This window comes from Lactuca saligna, chromosome 7, assembly GCF_052625555.1.
Source record: "Lactuca saligna cultivar CGN05327 chromosome 7, ASM5262555v1, whole genome shotgun sequence".
NCBI classification, from domain to species: domain Eukaryota; kingdom Viridiplantae; phylum Streptophyta; class Magnoliopsida; order Asterales; family Asteraceae; genus Lactuca; species Lactuca saligna.
This window is the reverse complement of record NC_136423.1, coordinates 17,784,981-17,809,636: the sequence shown is the minus strand read 5'-3', so window position 1 is coordinate 17,809,636 and position 24,656 is coordinate 17,784,981. Positions and strand designations below refer to the sequence as shown.

The window sequence follows — 24,656 nt, the reverse complement described above, 5'->3', positions numbered from 1 at the left end:
TACATCGCAGATGACTCAGATGTTCCGATCAACTTCGCCACCGAGGTCATAGATACTTCTTTTCATGCGTGATCGCCTTATGCTGCTTCCAAATGTGAAAATGTGATACGTATGATATGATTTGGGGAAAATTATGTTGCTTCCACCGAAGTCAAAGAGAGAAAACGAGGGAGCACTGAACGAGGTTACTACAATGATTTGGGGAAAATGGAAAAGTAGCTTAAGTAAAAATAAATAATGAGACGTGATATATATATATATATATATATATATATATATATATATATATATATATATATATATATATATATATATATATATTTATTTAGGTAATTAAGAAAAAATCATAACTTTTTAAATTATGATGATATCATTTTCTTCTTCTTCTTTTTTTTTTTTTTAAGATTTTTACTAGTTTCCCTTTAAAATAATGTTGTATATTTTTCTACGGAAAGATATTACGTAGCTATTTTAACTACGGAATAATTCGTAGAGAAATAATCATGGATTTTGATTTCGTAGTTATTTTGCAAGTTCCGAAACCAATCGTATACACAAATAACTACGATTATCTTTTCGTCACAAGTGTCATGGTAGATTAACTACAGAATTTTATTGTGTAGCAAATTTTCATAGCAAAATAACTACGAATTTCAATTTTGTAGCTAACTAGCTACAAATTTTGATTCCGTAGCGAGATTTCTAGCCAAGTAGCTACGGATATGAATTCTATAACAAGTTCCATAACGAACTAGTTACAACCAAAAATTATGTAGTTTATTTTATAGTAAAATAGTTACAGGTTTCAATTTCGTAACAAGTATTCATGATTTAGCTACGGAATACAATTTCGTAGCCAATTTCGTAGCAAATTAGCTACGACCAACCATTTTGTAGCATATTTAATAGTAGAATAGCAACGAATTTCGATTCCATAGAAACTTCACGTAGCTATTTAGGATTTAGCTATGGAATGCAATTTTGTAGCCATTTCCGTAGCTTTATAGCTACAACAAGTCATTCCGTAGCATATTGCGTATTAAAATCGCTACGGATTTTGATTCCGTAAAAATTTTCCGTAGCTATTCATGATTTTTCTTGTAGTGAGCGGTGTACCGGGGATGAAAGGGGTGAGTATAATGCAGTTTGAATTTGAGGAGAACTCCGAGGAGATTATTTATTCATTTGAAATGCTGAATGCTTCTCTTTATTCACGTGTGGTTATGAATTCTTCTGGTATTGCTCAAAGATTCGTTTGGGCTGAAACAACAAAAACCTGGAATGTCTTCTGGTCTTTCCCCGATGATTATTGCGATAAGTTTAATGAATGTGGGGCCTTCGGCTTTTGCATGACACCCGGATTCTAGGCTAAAAACAAACAAGCATGGGATTTTCGAGATGGGTCCGATGGGTGTGTTCGGAATCGGAGCTCCAAATTGGATTGTGGGTCGGATGGATTTCTGCCATTGAAGAACATGAAATTGCCGGAGAGTTCGAAGGTGTTTGTAGATCAGACGAAGAATTTGAGCGAGTGTGGTGAGATTTGCAAAAAGAAATGTTCTTGTGCAGCTTATGCTAATATGGATGTCACTGAAGGCGGGTCGGGTTGTCTGATTTGGGAAATGGATCTGGTCGATATGAGGCGGTATGCTGATTCTGAAGATGGTGGACATGATTTTTACGTTAGAGTTGCAGCTTCTAACTTGGGTATGTTTCAATTTTCATAATGCACATGTATATTTTGTTACCCTTTGATCAAGATTTTGAAAATATGTCATATGATTCTTTTATTCTTTATTAGTACAATCATTCCAATTCAATTAAATACAACACTTTATTAAGAAGACTAATTTTCTATATTCTTCATATGGTCGCTAGTTAATTTTATTTTTATCATATTATTAATAAGCCGTCCCAATTTTTTTATTAGAGTGAACTAATTTTTGGGTCCATGTGGTTTGTACTAGTTTACTTGTTCGGTCAAAGTGTTGAAATTGATACGGATGGTTCTTGTAATTTTAAATTCCATCGCATTTTTTTTTCTTAAGACTCTTATAATTTATTTATTTTTGCCTTTGGACCAAAAGTAATCTTAAAAACACAAACACACGAACTTCCCAACTTGAACAGTTTATTTAATATAAACCAGTTCGATTATACATCAACTTACATCAAAAAACCTCACTACAATAACACTCACACTCGGATGAAAACTTAAGAACAAGATCTAATGAGACTATGAACTTCTATTAGAGAAACCCTAACAGATACCGAGAGAGAAAAGAAGATGAAAAATATCTAGATCTGATCAACTGAACAAAAATGACCAAGCTTCTTCTCTTAAATACTTCGGATACTTGACCAACCCATAAAGCATCTAAGATCCGCGCATTAACCCGAATTATATCACCTGCATAAAATTTATACACTCTACCCACAAATAGCAATATTATACAAAACATACCCTTCAACATTTAAAGTTCAGTTTGTCAAATACTAAAGGTATTTTCAACACCCCCCCCCCCCAACAAACTGAACATTAACACAACTTATGATTTATTATATTTAAAAACATTTATTAAACCTAGTCTATTAGAAATGTATTCATGTTGAGAAGATCCAAGAGCTTTGGTTAAAACATCTGCATTTTGATTTAAAGAACCAATCTTATTAACTTTTATAATACCATTTTCAACTTTTTCTCTAACAAAATGAAGATCCACTTCAAAATGTTTAGATCTCTCATGAAATATAGGATTTAGTACAAGTTTGATTGCTGCTTCATTGTCACAAAAAATATTGACTGGAGTTAAACCAGTTATTCCCAAATCATATAGTAACTTTAAAATCCAAATTACCTCACAAGTTACAGACCCTAATGCCCTGTATTCAGATTCAGTGGAAGAACGAGAAACAGTGCTCTGTTTCTTGCTTTTCCAGGATACAAGTGAACCAGCAAAATAAACAAGATATTATGTAACAGACCTTCTACTAAACAAACATTTTGCCCAATCAGCATCAACAAGACCAATGAGACTAAGAGAATCAGTTTTTGTTATATGAATTCCTTTCCCTGGACAATCTTTTAAGTATCTTAACAATCTTAAAGCTATATTCACATGAGATTTATAAGGTTTATGCATATACTGACTTAAAATTTGCACAACATATGAAATATCAGGTCTTGTCATAGTTAGATAGATCAGTTTACCAATTAATTTTTGAAATTCTGTAATATTTACCACATAATCAGAAGGATCTAGATCACATTCTTTCTTAATAACAAGATTAGGTTCCAAAGGTGTTTTAACAGGTTTACAAGCAAGCATACCAAACTCTTGTAACAATTCCAAACAATATTTCCTTTGATTTAGGCAAATACCCTGATCTGTTCTAATTACTTCAATTCCAAGAAAATATTTCAACTCTCCTAAATTTTTTATCAAAAATTGAGATTTTAAAAAACATTTAACATTTTCTAATTCATCTTTACAATTTCCAGTGATAATAATATCATCCACATAAACCAACAAAATGACTATAACATGTTTTACTTAACAAATAATGAATAATCATTAATACTTTGTTCAAAACCAAATGAAGAAAGGGAAGAACTCAACTTCTCATTCCATTTCCTAGGTGCTTGTTTAAGTCCATAAAGTGATTTAATTAACCTACAAACTCTATTATCTTTTTTTGAATGATATCCTTCAGGAAGTTGCATGTAAACATTTTCAGACAAATCACCATATAAAAATGCATTATTTATATCCAATTGATATAAAGGCCATGCATGATGAATAGCTAAAGTTAAACAAATTCTGACAATAACAATTTTAGCAACAGGAGAGAAAGTTTCCTCATAATCTATACCTTCTCTTTGACTGTACCCTTTAGCAACTAACCTAGCTTTATACCTTTCAATTTCTCCATTTGACTTATATTTAATTTTATAAATCCAACGACAACCAATAGCTTTTCTTCCCTTGGGAAGATCTACAATTTCCCAAGTATTATTCCTATATAGAGCTTCCATTTCTTCATTCATTGCTTTTATCCATTTAGGATCTAAAACTGCTTCACTGTAAGTTTTAGGTTCTACTGTTTTATTAAGATTAGCAACAAAGCAATAATTTTCAGAATTTAAAGCTGAGTAATTGACAGATCTTTCTATACCATATTTATGTTTTCCTTCCACAACATAATCATTAAATCTAAGAGGCATATGAACACTACGTCCGGACCTTGTGACCCTAGAGGACTGTTCTTCAGAAGGACTAGTATTAATTAAAACATTTTCCTCAGTCAATAAAGAAGAATTTGGAACCACCTCATCAGATGAGGGCACATCTGCCTCACCAGACTGGTTGCTGACATCAAAAGAAAAAGTCTCATCCAAGTTATGGTCTGCATCAACACCACTCAACTGATGGGCACCTCTCAATTCATCTAAATTAGTATTGTCTAGTAAAAAACTAGAAGATATTGACTTATCATAGGAAAAAGGATCATTCAAAAAAACATTAGATTTATCTGTTAAAGATGAATGCTTTAGCTTGAAAGGAAAAACAGACTCATAGAATTTTATATCCCTGGAAACAAAAATAAGATTTGTATCAAGACTTAACACTTTATAACCTTTTTTTATCAAAATCATAACCAAGAAATATACACTTATCAGCTCTTTCAGAAAACTTGTCAGAATTATTTAACTTTGTTGCAAAACATAAACAACCAAAAACCCTAAGTTTATCAAAAACAGGAGCAGTTTTATAAACCAACTCATAAGGAGAAGAACCATGTAAAACAGATGTAGGAGTTCTATTAATTAAAAAAACAGCAGTTAGGATTGCCTCTCCCCAAAATTTTAAAGGTAACCCAGATTGAAACATCAAAGACCTAGCAACATTAAGAATATGTCTATGTTTTCTTTCAACCACTCCATTTTGTTGTGGAGTGTGAACACATGAAGTTTGATGCAAAATACCTTTAGATTCAAACAATTGTCTCATTTTAAAATTCAAAAACTCAGTTCCATTGTCTGACCTGACTGTTTTAATTTTAACTCCAAATTGATTAAACAAAATATTAAAGAAAACAAGAACACAACCATAAACTTCATCTTTTGATTTCAACAAATAAACCCATGTAGCTCTAGAATAATCATCAACTATGGTTAAAAAATACCTAAATCCTTCTGAGGTTGTCACTCTATAAGGTCCCCAAACATCCAAATGTATTAACTCACCCAGTTTAGTGGTAACATGTTGACTAGCAGGAAATGACTCCCGAGTTTGCTTAGCCTTATGACATACATCACAGGGTGGCAGTACTTCATTACCAAAATTTAATTGAGTTCTTAGAGATCCTAGGGCTTGATCAGAAGGATGACCAAGTCTATTATGCCAAGTTAATTTTGATACACAACACACAGAAACAGAATAACTATAACTACATGAATTACCTAAAGGTTCACTATTGATGTAATAGAGACCCTCAGATTCTCTACCATTCCCCACCATATCCTTTGATTGTAAACCTTGAATTTTACAACTATGTTCATTAAAAACAACCTCGCAATTACTGTCTTTACAAACCTTATGAACAGACAACAAGTTAACATTAAAATCAGGAACAGTAAAAACATCAAAAAGAGTCAAAGAATTAGACAAATTCAAATTTCCAATTTTTTCAATTTTAGCTGAAGTGCCATTAGGATGGCTAACCAGAAGATCTAATTTAGACACATCTACAGTGTCATGAAGAAGAGACTCAGAAGCAATCATATGTTGATTAGCTCCAGAATCAACAATCCACTTTAGAGGACTAACAGAGGAATTAAAGGCTTGAAACAAACAAGTACCTGCCATATTAACACTGGCAGAAGTTTCCTCATTAAGCTGTCTATCACCAATAAGTTGTAAAAATTTGAAGTATTGTTCCTTGGTGAGCTGATGAAATTCTGAATCCCTACTAGAATCAGGAGTACTAGAAGGAATAGCATTACCAGAAGTAGTAGTAGAGGAATTGGCAGAAACATTTTTATTAAAATTATTCTGATTACTGGACTCATTTCTTGACTTAAAATCCTTAGGATAACCAATTAGCTTATAACATCTATCAATTGTATGACCTTTAATTCCACAATTTTTACACTGAACAGATTGAGTTTTATTTTTATTAGTGTTATTAAACCCAGATTTGTTATTAAACCTGCTATTAAAAGCAGCATGTTGAGACTTGGAAAAAGACTGTGAAGACTGAAGAGAAGACAAGGATCCATTTCTTTGAATAGATTCTTCTCTTGAAAGAATAGAAAATGCAGTTTTAACATTAGGTAAAGGTTCCATTAACAAAATATGACTTTTTACTTGACTATAGGACTCATCAAGCCCAGACAAAAACTGCATAAGTTTCATGAGATTAGAATGATCTTTCAATTTGATAGCAGCTTCACAAGTACACTCAGTCAAGCTAGTAAGACCATCAAATTCCTTCCACAAGGAATCAAGTTTATTAAAATAGTCAGACAAGGAAATTCCATTTTGTTTAAGTGTATTAATTTGTTGATGTATATTAAACACCACAGATCCATCTGACTTATTATAAGTTTCAAATAAATTATTCCAAATATCCTCAGCTACCTCAGAGTAAGCTTGACTCTGATATATAGAATCAGAGATAGAAGATAAAAGCCAGGAACATACAACAGCATTAGCCCTATCCCACTTAGATTTTTTTGACTCATCAACACTAGTTTTCTTAAGAGTACCATCAATAAATCCAAGTTTATTCCTAGCTTTGAGAGCTCTAGAAATAGAACTCTTCCATAATCGAAAATTTTCATTTCCAGTTAATTTTGTAGTAACTATTGAAGTAATAGCATTATCAGATGGATGAATGTAGAGAGGATCATCAAAATTAATTGACTCATCCTTTCCACTTCCACTAGGTATAGAACCAGAATCACCACTCGAAGTAGTGTCTCCGGCCATTTAAAAAAAGAGTAAAGAACAACAAATAATACCACAAACAGAAGACAACAGTACTGATCTAACGTCCAGAAGGTCACCAGGTATGTTAGGGCCCAAGACAATCAGTACAGTGTCAAAGAACAAACAAGAAAAAACATATAATGCAAGAACCAGACAATGGTGTGCACAATACAGTCACAGATTCCCAACCAGAACAATATTACCAATCAATAGAGAAAAAGGAACAAAACAGTCCTCACAGTGAGTTGGAAGCGGCCAAAGGAATCGACTCTCTAAGTCCGCTCTCTACTAGGGTTTATCGGTGATCAAATCCGACCCCTAGAGAGTTATTTCGGAGTAGAGATTAATCGATTATGATAACTTTGAAGATCAACAGAAGCGAAGCGCTAATATCACAAGCGTTTATTTCAACTTTACTTGTTACCTGCAAGAATCAAAACATTCTCGCAGTACCAGGATCTTGAGCAAGAAACAGACAAAAAATCTATAAAGAACAGAAATGATCTTCACAAGAAGAAATCAGAAAAATACCGTTCTTAGATTGACGATCTGATGATGAAAATCACGATCGAGCGTCTGCAACAACAAATCGGAGCCTGAGAGCTCTGATACCATCTTAAAAACACAAACACACGAACTTCCCAACTTGAACAGTTTATTTAATATAAACCAGTTCGATTATACATCAACTTACATCAAAAAACCTCACTACAATAACACTCACACTCGGATGAAAACTTAAGAACAAGATCTAATGAGACTATGAACTTCTATTAGAGAAACCCTAACAGATACTGAGAGAGAAAAGAAGATGAAAAATATCTAGATCTGATCAACTGAACAAAAATGACCAAGCTTCTTCTCTTAAATACTTCGGATACTTGACCAACCCATAAAGCATCTAAGATCCGCGCATTAACCTGAATTATATCACCTGCATAAAATTTATACACTCTACCCACAAATAGCAATATTATACAAAACATACCCTTCAACATTTAAAGTTCAGTTTGTCAAATACTAAAGGTATTTTCAACAAGTAATAACATCTATAAACTTCATGAACCATTTCTAAAATCATTAGCGAGTGTGAAAGAAAAGTCATATTCTAATAGCCTATAACATACACGTATTGAAATCGTCTTTTGTAATGAATAATATTACGAAATATTATGTGAATTTAAATGTTGAGTTCTAACATATGGTTTTACTATAAATTAAGTAAAACTATGTTTAGAATCACTCTGAAAATATTGGAAGCCTTATTAGATTCCAAATAAATGTCAAATGGTAACATTTAATGAAAATATAAATTTTGGAATAAGTAAAGTTTTATTATTGAAAATTGTAGATAATCTCGTTAGAAAATTATAGGCGAAAACTCGTCGAAATCTGAGTTATAACAAAGAAGTTATGACAAATTGAAGATCCGCGATAAAACCGGCATGACGCTGAATGATGTAAAAAGTGAGTTTTTGATAAACTACTTTTTAGTCTTAGTGATCTAAATAAAATTCGTAGCATTTGTTAAACCGAGAAGTTTAATAAAAAGAACGCCAAAATCTGACTTTGTATGAGGAAGTTATGATTTTCCTAAGTTTCGAAATAGCAGTAAACAGCTAAAAACTCGAATTTTAGATTGAGCGATATTTAGCCGATACAACCTAAACGAGAATCGAAAGTCTCGTCATTTGTAGTACAAGGATAAAAAGTCTGACGAAAACGGATGTCGGATGAAGAAGTTATGAATTTTTTAGGAATTTTCCTGTCCCGGTCTGTTAAAAATAATAATATTAAAAATAAATCAAAATTAGATGACGAAGTCTAAACGAAAGTTGTATATTTTATTCCCGCCTACGCGTGCATATAAAGAACGTAAATAACAGAGCTCGTATGTGGAAGTTATGGATTTTAGAAGATTTTGGCTCATTTTCCGAGGAATCTCGCATGGATAAGCGTCACCGGAACCGGCCACGTCACTCGTCCCTATGCTTGCCACGTATGCGAGCCGGAGACCCAACCGATGACGCACCGCGCACAAAGCAACCACGTCTCTCGCACGAAGCAGCTACGTCACCGAGACGTGCCACGTCCGAGGTGCGACGCGTGTCGCGTCTGAGCCTCGCTGCCTCGCCACTTGCCCTCCGCATGCGAGCCTTGTCACCCCCTCCGATCCGAGCCTCGCAGATGCTACGTGGAGTCTTCTCAGCCCTCGGATCCGAACCCTCTCACCCTATAAATAGGGAGGCTGCGAGCCTTCCTGAGTAGTTTTGAAATTTTGACACTTTTTCACCCTAATTCCATATTTTCACTATTTTAACTTCCCCCGAAGCCCCGATATCAATTTAGCATCCGAAACACGTCCCAAAGTGCCCGAAAAATTTATCTTTTCAGTTTTGAAGCTCTACCTTCGCGGAGCCCGGTTTTCAATATATTTCTCAGTTTTCAACATAGAAAGTCATATTTAAAGCCGAAGTGCTGCCCAAATTACTATTTTGACCCCCGGTTAATCAAGGTGAGTTCAATATATAGGAACAATTGTATGTTATGTGTTATATGTGCTATGTGCTTTTCAGTGTTATTATTCCGAGTTATTTTTCCGTGTTATTTTATTCGCTATTTTTATAGCAAAAGTAATACCTTTAACCATGTGATCAGTGAAAGGACTTAGATTTACATTGGTACTGGTACGTAGCCTCTGGCCATGTAGAACATGTCTCTGTAAGAGAATGACTTCTATTCTATGGCATTGGTAAATGGTTAGATAGGACTATAAGCTGGAAATCTAACAAGATGTTAATTAGAAATTATATGTCTTCTATGCCATTTGGGCCAAAGCTTTATTGATGTATATCAAGTATGGAAATTGTTATGTCTTATTGATTGTATATTTTTGAATCAAGTCATTGATTGATATGGAAAGCTTAACACATGATTCTCATATGCATTTGTTGTTCCTCGTTTCTATTTGCTTCCGCCATATTGAGTTATATATATATGACATAACGTTATATTTTATCTATTATTGAAATCACTAAGCGTTACCGCTTACCCTATCAATGTTTAACAATTGCAGGTGATAAGTAACCAGTATGATCATATACTGTTGAAAGATTTTGAATAGTTTGTAATAATACTTTTGTACTTCGGCTTATGTTAGTATAAATTACAATATCCTTGGTAGTTATGTAATATATAACACTTTGTAATATTCGGTCTGTATCCAATAGTTTGTAACCTCTTTATCAATGTAACATATTACTTTTATGAATATGCAAGTAGCATGTTTTGGAGTAATAATATTGTGAAGTATGAAAGTTTGGGTTTTTCAAAAATACGAAAGTTGGGATCTTTCACAGCCCCTTCATTCAAACTATATAAATACGTTTCATTATGTGTAAATACATATAATATGAAAAAAAAACATTTATATATTCATGGTAAAAACGTAAAAGATTACAAACTTAGAAGTATTTTTCGAATATACTAAAACATGTGATAACATAATGGAAAAAATAGCAAAAGCTGCAATATTTATTCATCTAAAAAAATTGCTCTTTTAAACCTTCATTTCTCAACAAATTGTAAGGTTTATCTTAATATCCCAGTAATCAAAGCTAACCAAAGTCTAGTTCTAGAATGGCTTCGTTGATTTTTTTCCCCTCTTTTTTATTCTTCTTTTAAGTAGTAATTAATTATGTGAGAATCTTTGACAGTTTTAACGACCCATTCATGAGTGAGCTTAGCATAACAAAGACAGTTTGTTAGTTAAATTTTTTAAGCAACATCATAAATTGGTCTTTTCACGAAGCAATTGGGAAAATTGTTCTAAATGTGATAAAACAAACATCAACATCACTGATTCACATAAAAAAAATAAAAATAGATAACCATTAATTAAATATTAAAAATGACTGATGAAAGAAATTATGACACCATTGTATGTTATGGTCGATGTGTTAAAACTATAATCAGTAATATTAAATCTGTGAAATACTTAAAACGTTGTTTTTCTGCAGAGAAACTTATTACATATAGGTTTTGCCTTCAAATTCTTTTGTTTGACATGTGAGTTCGTAGGTTTGACCAGCAAAAAATGACCAAAACTTTAAAAAAAAAAAAGATTGACATAAGAAACTATATATTGTTCTATACTGCCAGAATTGTTTATATTTTTATGAAAACCATTAATTATTGTGGTAGCAATCTTCAAATACCATTTTCACAGGAAAAGTAAAGATTTCATTGATAAAATGAAGTGATTTTAAAAAAAAAATAGTATATAAATAAAAAAAACTGAAAAAACTAATGAAGGCATGTGAAAGTAGTGGTTATTTAATAAAAAAAAACTTTATTTTCATCTATATTTCGGAAAAAGCATAACAATTGTCTTTTTCACAATAAAAAAAACATTTTTTTGTCGCATGAACATCATTTCAAATCCAAACCTCGATACATATTAAATACAATACAACGGATTATGTCTTGCATAACAAATATTACAAACCGTAGTTTATTTTCTTGCCCATGAGGCCATGAATGACCATACTTCAAAATAACTAGCTATCTTCTGGTCCAAAAGTTTCTTTAATTTGTCATCTTGATAATATAATCAGTAATCAAAAGTTTTATTTAATTAGGTATGTTTTACCCAAGTTGTTCTTTTGGAAGAAAACAGATTCACGTAATGTGTAGCTCATGCATTAATATTATATATACAACATTAGACTTCGTTACTTTGGGGGACACACAAAAACTTACTTTGTCAGTTTGGTGAAATTTATCGTATGTATTAAAAGTTGTAGATTTGTCTTGGATTTTACAATTTCAGATATCATTAAGTACGAATCTATTCACTGTAGGCGAACCACCGATGAATAAAAGTTCTAAAAATAGCTCTGGCAGCAACAACAAAGTTGTCAAACTTGTCGGCATTACCATCGGTGTTTGTGTGGTGCTGATATTTCTAATTATACTCTTTCACTTGATGAGGAAGAAACTACAAAGGTTGAAAAAACTAGAGTCAGATATACCAGGTAATTTTTAACTTTGAGGAGTATAAATATATCATTAAATTAACATAGAAAATAATTTAGAATCACATTAACACTTACAGATTTCTAAGGTCAAAATAGGTTGTTTTCTTGATTCACATATGACTAGTATACTTTTTTAATGATCCAAATTAGCTCCAGAAAAACGAGTCAAAGATTTCACATTAAAAGATGGGGTGGTGGTGTCAAATAAAAGAGATTATTATGGTGAAACAAAGACAGATGAACTTGAGTTACCTTTGTTCGATTTTATGACACTTGTTATGGCTACAAACAACTTCTCGAACTCAAGTAAGCTTGGGCAAGGCGGGTTCGGGTGTGTTTATAAGGTAAAGTATCGTCAACGTATTAACAATTGAAATACCCCCAAATTGCATAAAATAGCAATTACTTTACTCTTTCTACCCGTCTAAACAACATACTATACATTGTACTCATAATGACAAGGTACTTAACAACATACCTTCTTTTATCTACGGATTATACCAACATTTTATCTGAAAGTTACAAAATACTTACTAGTGTTAGATTACATATTATTATTATAGTAAAAAAAGACCAAGTGCATTGTTATTATTAGTAAATAGATGTAATTATTTTGCTACAATTCTATGGCTAAGAAATGCATTCAACTTGTTAACATGAGTAAGAAATTAAGTATATTTTTATAAGTTTCATGATACATATTTTGTTGTTATCGGTGAAGAAATATAAGTATACTGTTGTTATGGATATAAAAGTATAACTAATGTTGCCGGAAAAAATAGTGCATTCCCTATATTGATATCAAGAGTATAAAATGTTATTATTTCTTAAGTTTCCCCTTTAAATTATTGTGTCGTGATAAACATGAGAACATCAAGAAGTTTTTTGTTGTTGGTAATACATGGTACATTAAAGGTAGGCGAGGTTGTAGCGGTAAAAAGGCTCTCAAGAATTTCTGATCAAGGGATTGAAGAACTTAAAAACGAGGTTCAGTTAATCGCAAAACTCCAACATCGGAACCTTGTTCCAGTATTAGGTTGTTGCGTTGAAGCCGAAGAGAAGTTATTGGTTTATGAGTTCATGGAAAATAAAAGTCTCGATATGTTCCTTTTTGGTAATTTTTTCACATGCTTTATTTTTTTTTTTCATTCGATACATATTTTTTATTCAAATCGAAGGTGTCTTTTGAAATAAATATATACAAAGAGAAAAACGTGACACTCACTTGGAAAATCAAACTCGAGATCATATGTGGGATTACTCGAGGGCTTCTTTATCTTCATCAAGATTCAAGATTTAAGGTCATTCACCGGGATCTAAAAGCTAGTAATATTTTGCTCAATAGACAAATGAACCCAAAGATATCTGAATTTGGTATGGCACGGATTTTTGGGGGCGATCAAATTGTAGCGAAAACAAAGAAAGTGGTTGGAACATAGTAAGTAACAATCTATTTATGCAAACTAATATCATTATAGTTTTAGACTTATTATATTTCTCAAATTTCTTGTAGTGGTTATATGTCACCTGAATATGCAATGGATGGACATTTTTCAACAAAATCAAATGTTTTCAGTTTTGAAATTTTGGTTCTCGAGATAGTAAGCGGTAAAAAGAACACAGGATCATGTTATACACGTAGTGAACACAACCTTCTCACACAAGTAAGTATTAAGATAGTGTTTGAATTATAGTAATACGAAATGAATAAAATGAAGCATTAAGTGGCAATAAATAGATCTTGTTTGTTTATCCTCGTGTACAAATCTGAGCTTTCTATGATGATTGTGATTATTTCTCTTTAGGCAATTTTCATTCATTTGGGGAGATCTGTTCTTTCCATTTCCTTTTTAATGGAATAAAATGATTTATTATATAACTACTTTATAAAATTCAGTAATATTTAAAAAAAAAAAAAAAAAAAATCAAAACCTTAACTAAGTTAACTTTTGTTATTTTATAAAAATTAAGAACTGATTTTTATTATAATTTTACTTTACTTTCATTATACTCAATTTTGATTTTGTTTTATTTTTATAAACAAGCTTTTAAAGATTAATTACTTTCCACTGTTTGAAATACTTATTATATATTTCAAATGTTATGAAATAAGTTTTTTCTTTCATATATTTTTAATTAGTTAATATTAATTTTCTAATAAAATTTTGCTTCCGTATAAACTAATAAACATGATAATATATATAATATAACGACTCATTAAATTACATTGTTCATTCCATTGTTTTGTTAATTTTATTTCATCATAATAAACATACCTTAACTATGATAGATTAAGAAATTCTAACCATTTCTTGATATATCTTATATGTAACGATTACTATTTTAGACATGGACGTTGTGGAATGAAGGCAAGGCTTTAGAACTACTAGATGAATCTATCAGGGCCAATATTTTTGAGAACGAAGTATTAAGATGCATACAAATTGGATTGTTATGTATGTATTCAAGAACATCCGGAAGATAGACCTAACATGTCAAATATATTGTCGCTATTGTCCAGTGAAATCGCTTTAATATTACTACTAAAATATCGTGGATTCTTTATTAGAAAAAGGAACATTGAAACGGAATTTTCAAGAATACAAGACGATTCAAGGAGCATAAATGAATCACAGTATCAATATTACATGGTAGATAGTGAAAGTAGGTTAGTAACCATCTACAATTGTACAACCTTTTATTCTCTTATTACTTTTGCTTTATTAAATATCTTATTTCAAGAAAGTGGAGATTATGTCATGTTTTCCTTATCCATGTTCTTCTCATCTATCCTTTCCTCATCCCCAAATGATTGAGTTTAGGGACTCCTTCAAATGTAATTTGTCTATGTATTCATATATCATATAACAAGCATAACAATAAATAGTTAGTAAATTAAACACCATAAGTAATGCATATTATTACATAACATGAAGAAAGAGAAAGCATACCACAAACATACTAAGCTCCACATGTACTTATTTTACACCTTTAAACTCTTGTAATTTTGCTTCATTGATTCTGATATAGTCTATGGTCTCCTTTGTAGTGTACTTTGACTGTTAGGAGCCTTTATAGCTTCAAGAAGACACTAGTTGTAACGCCCGTAAACCCGAGCTAGTCAAATTAGAGGCAATAAGTGTCGAAAATGACTTTTCGACAAAGGATTATTTAGAATAAATAATCTTAACCAAGTTGTATTATATGTTACAAGGTTTCCGTACATATAAATAACGCCGGAATCCGAGTTATAACGAAAAAGTTATGATCCGTCGAAGTTTCGCAACGGAACCGGCACGATACCGGGAAACGTAAATAGTGAATTTACGATTGAGCAAGATTTAGCCTTAGCGATTTAAAGGAAAGTCGTAGAATACGTTAAACCGAGATCGTCCATAAAAAGAACGCTCAAATCTAACTTCGTATGAAGAAGTTATGATTTTTCGAAGTTTCGGCTTAGCAATGTACATCCCGAAACTCGAATAATTGATCGAGCAGTTTTTAGCCGACACGACCTAAACGAGAATCGAAGATCTCGTTAAGAGTAGCGTAACGAGAAAAAGATGGGCAAAAACGGACATCAGATGAAGAAGTTATGAGGATTTAACAGAGCAATCCTGTCCCAGCCTCTTAATAATGTAAGTTTTAAAATATAGTCAAAATTATCCGACGAAGTCTAAACGAAAGTTGTAGAGTATGTTCCCACCTTCTCGTGGATATAAAGAACGTCAAAAACGGAGATCGTATGAAAAAGATACGAATTTTAGAAGTTGGCACTCGATTTTGCGAGACTTGATGCGAGTTAGGCGATGTGGCTCGATCTGAGCAGTCCGATGAAGCCCAGCCTCGCATCCGATGATGGACATGTCGCTCCTTCGCTACGCCCTACGTCCGAGATTGGGTACACCCAGCGTTCCTCGGTCTTATCCGGGTCCTGTCCGAGTGTGAGCCAGCTGTGCAAAGCTGGCAACCTTATCCGGGGACTACGCCCAGCGTAGCTGCTGAACGCGCAACGTAGTCCGAAGCCCCCAACCCCTATAAATAGATGCGAAAATGGCCGGATTTATCACACCAAAATCATTTCTCTCTCTCTCTCTCTAAACTTTCTCTCTCTAAGTGTTTTAATCCTCCCCTAAGCCTAGGTGATCCCCTAGCACCCTAAGGAAGCCTCGAGGCTCCTGGAGTCCCAAGAAAAAGAGTCTTTCGGTTTCGAAACGCTACTCCGAGCAAAGCCCGGTTTTCTTTAATTAAAATCCGCTGTAACTGAGCTACGCTTACGCAACTTTTAATATAACTTTTAAATAATTATAGTAATGTTATTAGGTCGTTAAAATAATTATTTGGGCTATTATTATGAGTTATATTGAGTGTTATTTAATGCTTACATAATAATAATAACAGTCAGACTATTGATTTGTCGCGGTTATCGTTAGACTGAACCCTAGTGGTATTGATACTAGGTTTTATCGAAGGAAAATTGTTTTGAGAGTATCGAAGCGCTGTCCGAGTGCTGAGTCACCACCTTTTAGGTGAGTGCATAATTACTTTCATCTTACATATAGATATAAAGTATTTTTATATAAATTACGTGCTATGTGTGCATATTATCTGAATACTTGCTGTCTATGTTGGATGAATGATTTTATACATGTTTTAAATGATTTAAACTGTATATGTATTTTATATCTACGATAATGTTGGGGTAAAACATGGATAGATGTAATAGATGGAATATGAGTTTGATGATGAGTTGAGAGGTGTTATAGACTATGAGGTGAGGGTGAGAGGTGGACGATGTGAGAAGCCTTTTCCCATACGATGGCCCCGTTATTCAGCAGAGTATGGATGATAACCACTGACTATTATAGATAGTCTAGTGGAACACTAGCAGACTCGCAACCTGTAGGTGTTGTGAACGATGTGTTCACCTGGTGTACTCTAAACCTAGGTGATCATGCAGACTTGATGCCTAAACCCTGGTGATCATGCAGGCTTGATGCTTAAACCTTGGTGATCATGCAGACTTGATACCTAAACCTTGGTGATCATGCAGACTTGATACCTAAACCTTGGTGATCATGCAGACTTGATGCCTAAACCCTGGCGACTATGTAGACTTAGTGTCTAAACCTTGGCGACTATGCAGACTTAGTGCCTAATCCCTGGTGACTATGCAGACTTAGTACCCGTTGTGTAAACTGTGGCAACGATGGACTTCTTGCCGATTCCTTAGGAAAATCCTTAGGAATGAATGAACGAGGAATAGCTGATTCTTAGGGTAGATCCTTAAGATTAAAGAAGATAATGGGGACTGATAATTGGGTTGTTTGTTTGATTGTTTAAACATAATAATTATATTATTGTGGGTTGAAAACCCTATGTACTCACCAGATTTCCCAACCTGACCCACTCAGTTTATTTATATCACAGGGCACAGGTGTTGATATGAAGTCACATTACTTTGAGAGATTAAAGAGATGTAGATCACTAGTGTAAATAAATGTAAGTTCCGTTTATGCTTATGTTTCTGTATTGACGATGACATCCCAAACATTTTAAAATGAATAAATTACGTTTCTTCAAAAATGTTTTGATAACATATTTATCGTGTTTTTTTGGGAACAAATTCCGCAACATTTTTATTAAAAGAAGTACTCTGATTGTTTTTTAAGCATAAACAAAATCGGTCTTTTCTGGCCGTGAAAAATGGGGATGTCACACTAGCATATGAAGAAGTAAATTAGTAATTGTTATTAGCAAGTATAATAAATGATAGGTAAATAAAGGAATCGTTGTGATGATCACTGATGACACATAATCCCCTACCATGCTCCAATGAAAGGTCTTCACTAACTAGTTCTAAGAACCATTTTCAATTAACCTTGTTTTCAACCTCAAAAACATCTCATGTTATAGGGTAAACTTGATTGTTTTCATCTCTACCTATTGAAGTTAGTAGCTCACCCTTACATTGTCCCTTTAAAAAACAGTCACCCATGCCTATTACCCTAAGGCATCCTCTTTTCCGTCCCTCTTTGATTGTCTTAAAACAAATATATATTCTATGCAAATTTGTACTCTGATCAGGGTTAATGTTAACATAAATCCTAACTATACTGGTTCGATTGGACCTCATCAACTCATGTGCGTAATTCCACACTCTTGCATAATGGTTACTCAAATTTCCATTCACTAAGGACAGTGCCCTACACCTTGCTTTATAGCACTTTAACCAAGAGACCTTGCATTGAAATTTACTTTTTATAATTTCCTATATTTCCTTTTATTTTCAGCTTGGTTTAGTTATCAATTCTATCACAAATTGCTTTGCTAACCAAGCTGGATTCATAAGCGTTAAATTATTAAAATTCCTAAGACATATATGCATGTCATTCATCTTCTGTACTTGGAATGATTTTTCAGTACTCATCCATGAATCCCTAACCATGAAAGGGGAATTTTCTAGATCACTTGCATATACAAGTATACAACCACTAGTCTAACCCTATCACACTTCTTGAAACGAATTTGACAACCCTTATAGATGGAATGATTTGTTAAACATAGTTTTAGATGACGCATGAATTCATACTTTTCAACACACACTAGTGTCATAATATTCCATTTGGCTTTCGGATCATGGATGGCATACTAGAATCTATCATCCTCACTATCTTCCTCATTGTCTACTTCATATTCTCATCCAAGTCGTCTTCATGACGGTCTACTTCGGCTAATGTGCTTCATCATCAATCTCATCATGCAGAAACTCAACTTTGCATCTTGAAATACGTTTTCTTTTGAAATACTCATCAAGTTGAATGTTGATGGTGTGTTCAACTCAAATAGTTCATCCATCGACAAAAGCTTAGGATGAAATGAGGGAATGTTAAGAAGAAAATGTTGGATGAAAAAAAAAGACAAATGAGTTCCCTTTTAAAAACCCTAAATTAATGAGGTTAACATACATAATCACCAACTAATGACTACATCGACAAGGGTAACCAGTAAAATGAGGGTTACCAGGTATAATAGGTTAAAGTGAACGATTTATCTAATTTATTGGGCTATATTATTAAATAAAATTAAAGACTTAATCGTTAATTTTTTCAAAATAATAGGAATTTTTTACAATTTTCCCTTAAAATTTTGATTTGTACCAAATCCATAAAACAAGATTACATGAGAGCAAAGTAGAAAACATATTCTTTTTTTAATGAGAAATCTCCATTAAAGACCCATTATTTTACCTTAACTAAGTCCCAAACTAAAATTTATTTATGAAAAAACATGAATTACCGATAAAAGTGATGATTTTACTATTTTTTCCTAGTTTACTGGTTTCATTGCTGACGTGGATGCTTTAAAGTGTCGTTATTTTACCTTAATTTACGAATAAGTCCAAACTAAAATTTATTTACGAAAAAGCATGTTTTTTTTCTCATTTTAACACATATTTTGTCGGTTGCATTGTTGGTCTGGACGCCTAGTCATTAAATAAATGAATGAGATGGATATGATGAGTTATATAATTCCATATACACCGTAAAATTTGATATTTATCTCATTAGCTCATCCAATGACTAGGTGTCCAACTCATTAATGACTCTGGAAAAATGTGCGTTACCGGTATAAAGAAAAAAGAGGGGGGGGGGGGGGGGATGAGCTGATGGGATGGATATTATAGGTTACATAAAATATAGTTAGACGATTTGAAATATCTTATAAACTTAAAGAATTATAAGGTTATTGTTAGTTTATGTAATTATTGTAGTCTTTATTTGATTCATTTCATATTCCAAAAAAAATACAATGCAAAAGGATATCAAGTTTTACGGTAGACGTAACATTATATAACTCAATCTATATATCTCATCAACTCATTTAATGATTATGCATTTAGGTTAACAATGAAAGCGATAAAATGTGTGGTATAGGAGAAAATGGTCAAATAATCACTTTTACTGGTAGTTTATGTTTTTTTCGTAAACAAATTTTAGTTTAGGATTTATTCGAAAATTATGGTAAAATGATAAGACTTTAATGTGTATAAGTCTATAATGAAACCTGTAAATCAGGAAAATGGATCAAATCATCACTTGTACCAGTAATTTATATTTTTTCTGAAATAAATTTTAGTTTGAGCCTTCTTCATAAATTATAATAAAATAATAAGACTTCAATGGAGAACTTCGGTATAGATTCAGATTTTTTTTCTCAATTAATCCAATAAAACATGTTTTCAAATGGGCCATATTTGTTGTTCAAATAATATTCTAATGAAAGTACTCAATGTTTGAATGTTTGTTTACTCACTTTATTTTAAGTTATTTGTTATATATATATATATATATATATATATATATATATATATATATATATATATATATATATATATATATATATATATATAATAAATGAATAGTTTTAACATCCTTTTGCCAAGTGTCACTCTAAATCTCTAATACACTTCTCATTTAATATTATGTCATGTGTCATGTACATATATTAGGCAACTCATTTCAAAATTCAAATTTACATTTTCAAATTATATGTTAAACTTGAAGTCATAATAACTTTAAAATTTTTGATATATCTTTTAATTAATAATTTATTTAAAATAATTGATTAATAATTATAAATTTTTATTATAAAATTTTAATTAATTTTATAACCGTGGTTCCCACGGGTTATAAACTAGTATATATATATATATATATATATATATATATATATATATATATATATAGTAGTTATTTATGCCATGTGTCATCATGTTAGACATTGTAATTAATATAATGAAACTTGTCAATCTATTAATTCTCCATTTCAAATTTCAAATTTCAAACTTTAAATCTAATTTTAATTATATTAAATTAATAACATTAGAATAAAAATAAAACAAATTTTATACAAATTATAAGATGATATATTTTACGTATTTATTTAAATTAACAATTATAATTTTATGTATAACTAAAATTATATCTCTAAATTAATAAATTATTTAAAATTATTAATTAATAGTTTTGAGTTTTTACTTAGAAAGTTTAATTAATTTTATAACCGTGGTTCCCACGCGTTATAAACTAATATATATATATATATATATATATATATATATATATATATATATATATATATATATATATATATATATATATATATATATATATATATATATATATATATATATCAGTGTTGTAAAAATCGGCTTAGGCGGCCGATTAATCGGCGCCTAGGCACTAGGCGGTCGCCAACCGATTACGTTTATACCTAATCGGCCTATGTAATCGTTTTGGGTCAAAGTCGGACCTAATCGGAGCTAGGCGGAGTAAGGCGCCTTGATCGGTCAAAATACAGTCAATAGAATTCAAAATTTTCAGGGGCAAAATCGTCAAACCATTGCTAGGGTTCGTTTCTTCTTACTCATTCCATCTCAATCGCATTATAAATTTCACTGCTATCTCTCTCTCTCACATCAAAACGGCGATTTCTTCTTCTTCTAAGCATCCCGTCTGTTCCAAGATCGTTGTTGCCTTCCAAGATCGTCATCGCATTCCGGTCATCTACAAGATTGCGTTGTCGCTCCTTCTCCTTCGACATCCTCTGTCGTTGTTCCTTCCCATCCAACATCATCTGCTCCTCCAAAATCCCTCTGATTCCTTCAGCTCCTCTGTTCCCGATAATACCGCTGACCTATACAAAGTTCCCGATGATACTGAAACCGCAAAGGTAATCATCCAAATGTTGAAATTTCCTGATTAGATCTTTAATAAAGCTAGCTTTTCACTTGGGTTATGCTAATTTTGCATCTTATAGTCAATATATGTTCATATATTAGTTTCTTTTTTTGATTGTTCTTGGTTATAGAAATGAATAAAGTGAAAGCTTCTTTGACTTTTGTCATCGTTGATGATTCTGGTTATTAAAGTGTGAAAGCTTCTTTGAATTCTGGTTATATAAAAAGCATGCTGATGTGTGATGATATTAGATGAAGTGATGATAAATTGATATGAATAATGTGATGATGTACTTAATTTTTCTGTTAAAATGATATGTGAGTGAGTATATTTAATGTGTTAATGTGATTTTTTAATGTGTTCAACTGATATGAATATCGTGTTAATGTGATGATATATTAGATGAAGTGATGATAAACTGATATGATACATAGCATGTTGATTTGAGTGAGCAATTTTAATGTGTTAATGTGAGTTTTTTAATAACAGTTGATGAAGCTCTTGCAGCTGATGTTAGTGAAGCACCCCGAGAAAGTCCAAAAACGAGGGAACTTTTCAATGAAGATTTCGAGTCTGAGAGTGAGTAGCAAGTGTTAGAAGAAGATGAATATGAGTCACATGGGGTTCAAATAATGGAAGTATGTGGAGAATATTAGAAGAAAATTGTTGTGCTTGTTAAACTCACTATTAAACTTTTATGGACTTGTTGGATGATGATTTTGTGTGCTTGTTAAACTTATTATTAAACTTTTACGCTTATTTTGGATGATAAATGATTGTGCTTGTTAAACTTATTAAGTTATTATTAAACTTTTATGCTTATTTACTTATATTCTTAGTATTAAAGTTAGATTTATAAATTTTTGAATTATTTTTTTAATAATTAATTGTCCCCGATTAATCCTCGTCTAACCGATTAATCCCTAGACCCCGGTCCACCGCCTAGCTAACATCTAGCGTTTTCTGCAACCTTAATATATATATATATATATATATATATATATATATATATATATACACACACACACACACACACACACACACACACACACACCTATATAAAATATAAATAGAGTTCGTAATTTATCTATCTACCTATTCTTAATAAAAGATTCTTTTAAGCTATACGTGTCCGCCTTATAAACCCCTGTTTTGTCACGCGGCAAGTTCTCCACCATTTGCTCAATTGTTTTACCGCTCTTTTGCTCATCGCTATTGTATACCTTTAAAATCGACGATATATCCCTTTAAATCAACACTTCCATTTGACTATCTTATCTTTTACCAAAATACAGTGAAATAAAAATCAACTTTATTTATGTAAACAAATCAAAATGTATTTAATCCCTAAAATTTGGTCAATTTGTTTTCTGCCAACGATTTTGAAGCTTGATCACCTTTACCAAGTTCTTTAAAATCTATCAAATCCCTAAAAATCATCAATATTATATCGAAACTAATGTAATTTTCGTAACAATTAAGACAATTTAAATCTTCTCCATTTAAAACAATATATTGCGTCTCATTCCTCTACATATGTTTATATGTATTGCATGAAAAGAGGTCTATTTATTTTCTACCACTGAATTTGATATCATTCTCTGTTGCTCTGCTCTACTATGCTCTACTGATTTCTTCAAGGTTAGTAATATGTTCTTTTTCTATTATTGTTGTGCTACAATAATATGCCAATCATGCATTTTTGCATAAACTAATTTGTCCCTCCTCTTGATCATGGAACTGCTTCAAATATGACAATCATGCTTTTATATAAATCATGTTTTTCTATTAGTGTTGTTTTTCTAATGTTTTGTGTAGGCCTTAACAGTATTATATGTAAGTTATTTAAAAAGCATTATCAATTTGCGAATTTTTTTAAAACTACAATGTTATGGTTTGTATGTTTCTGTGATAAAATACCAAAAAATATATTATTACCTTCCTACAGAAATACTTGTTGTGAGGGCTGACCTCCATTTTCTTGATGTGCTTTTCTCATACTATCACAAGAACCGGTACCTGAACAATACAATTTATACATATAAAAACTAAAGTATAATGACCATTATTGTAACTTTTTAGAAAGTAGTGACCATTTATGTATTAAGAGGGTGACTATTTTGTTACAAAACAAGGACCATTTTTTATATTAGTTAACATGTAAAGATTATAACAATTACAACGCATATAGGTTATAACTTATAATGATTATAACACATAACATACATTCATTAAATAGACTATTTTGGTGAATATATTAATCTATTTTCTATATGTAAATCTAAGTACTCGATACAAAAAGAGGATTAATATGTATTCCCATTTGGTTCTTTCATGCCCTTCTATTTCTACTTTCCAGCAAAATCTTAAAATTTTGACAGATTTATCCTTACCAGTTGTCTCATGTAGCATTGAGGAAGCATAAAGATTAAAAGGGTTATTTTCAATCCCATTTCAAATGTTGCAATTTTTTTAAGAGTTAATGCCTTAAACTGTTTCATTTTAGTTTCCTTATTTTTTTTTACTAATTACATAACAAACAATAGGTAATATTGTTTTGTAATTTGATTGAAGGTTAAAAGATTATGCTATTCAGATCAATGAAACATGAAATGAAAGTTTAATCTCCTAAAAATAAATTTAAAAGCACTTTAATAATGTATCAAATTGGAGGTTAAAGCTGAGTTAAATTTAATTAATATAATTTTAAAAATGACTTTTTAGAAAAAAGCATAATTGTCCTTTTCTGATTAATTTAAACTTGAATATAAAATAATTGGTTTTAATATACGTGTTACGAAAATCAAGTAAGGTCGGATGATCATTGTGCAATAAAAAGAATGAATGGAGAAAGGACAATTTGGTCCTTTCATGGTTGT

The 24,656-nt window shown here is 31.7% G+C and overlaps 1 pseudogene; it reads left to right on the top strand.

Moving 5' to 3' along the window:
* Window positions 1-1,088: 1,088 nt before the first annotated feature.
* Window positions 1,089-14,693, top strand: LOC145006715 (receptor-like serine/threonine-protein kinase SD1-8; annotated as a pseudogene).
* The last annotated feature ends 9,963 nt before the right edge of the window (window positions 14,694-24,656 follow it).